Genomic DNA, 1,706 nt, shown 5'->3' with positions numbered 1-1,706 from the left:
AAAATGGTCCAACCTCTCTGGAAAGCAATATGGCGTTTCCTCAGAAGGTTGAAAATAGAAATACCTTATGATCCAGCAATTCCTTTACTTGGTATTTACCCACAAGAAAAACGAGTCACAATCCGAGAAGATATATGCACACCAATGTTCATAGCAGCACTATTAACAATAAAGATGGAGACAGCCAAAGTGCCCATCAACTGAAGAATGGATAAACAAACTGTGGTACATACACACAATGGAGTATTATGCTACATGAAGAAAAACAACGAAGCGGTAAGCCACAGCATAACATGGATGAACCTCGAGGACACTATGCTGAGTGAAATTAGTCAGTCACAAAAAGAAAAATACTGCATAGGACCACTACTGTAAAAGACTAAGAAAAATAAACCATACTAAAGGGAGGTAGGGGGAAATCATTGTTGGTTGCTGGGAAGTGGTGATGGGTGAGGGGTGGGGAGAGAGTGGAGCGCAGGGTGGGGATAGTACATAGGAGAGCTTGGGTGCTGGGGAAGGGGGCAATATACAGGGAGGGAGAGGGAAGTGGAGGAACAGGACAGATGGGAGAACAATTGGGCATATTTGAATGGGCACAGCCTTGGAACTGCAGGGATCTGGGATGCAGGGAATGAGTCATGGTTGGAATGGGGGTGGAGGGAATGGTGTTAAGATGCTTGGCTGTTTTTTGAATCTTGGTTTTCCTTGCATTATAAGATAGAGTAGACACTGGAGGGGGAGAGAAAGGAATAGTCAGAAACATCACCATAGAAAGCTTGTAAGTCCGTCTTCTGCTTATAACTGATTGAAATACCTAAAATGGGGCTACAGTGTACCCAGTGAAGGAGGCTTTTTACGGAGCCTTTGCAATACATAAGACTATAGGTAAAAACGTGAACCACATCCAGATCTCCAGAGATGAGAAATTTCCACTTGAAAGGACAAGCAGACCATCCTGGAGTGGCTAGAAGAAAAGAAGATACATCTTAAAAGAAAGACCTACAGGAAAAACACAAAACAATAGAGGCAGATGGACTGTCACTACAAGAACAAACAAATCACTTCCCTAGGAAACATCAAGGCAAGTGGTCGGGTCCCCTCAATGCAAACCGTCCTCCAAGACTAAGACTCAACGGAAATACACGCTCTGATTGGTGACCACACGCATCACCAATAGGGGGAAGTGGGGTAAAAGCAGCAATGAAGCGGCAAGCTAAGCCCTACAATGTTCGGTGGGCTTCTGTGGACCCAGATGGGGACCTTGTTGGCCAGCAGTGTGAGGAGACCTGGGGACTCTTGGGCCCAGAGTCAATGGCGTGTCCACGGAGGACTTGAGTGGAGAGTGGAGCTACCAGCTGATGGGAAGAGAGGGCAGGTGCACAAGAACGCACACACTTGCAGATAGTACCCACATGACCTGGCCCGGATGACTGGATGATCAGAACTCAACCAGGAGAAGAAAGAAAAGAAAAAGAAAAAAAAAAAAGAGTGATCTGATACAATTTGATGAACTTGACCTACACCTACGGATGCAGTGATTCAAAAGAGGGAACAAATCCTTACAGCAAGAAATATTCCCACCCCCTCCACACACAGAGTAGACAGGGGTGGGCAACTTGGACATTGGATACCCAAATGGGTGGGGGGGACTACAAAGGCAAGAAGTGACTGGCTTACAAGCTTTCAAGAGGGAACCTAGAGCTAGG

This window comes from Chrysochloris asiatica, unplaced genomic scaffold (assembly GCF_000296735.1).
Source record: "Chrysochloris asiatica unplaced genomic scaffold, ChrAsi1.0 scaffold00122, whole genome shotgun sequence".
Classification (NCBI taxonomy): Eukaryota; Metazoa; Chordata; class Mammalia; order Afrosoricida; family Chrysochloridae; genus Chrysochloris; species Chrysochloris asiatica.
Note: the sequence above shows the minus strand (reverse complement) of the source record.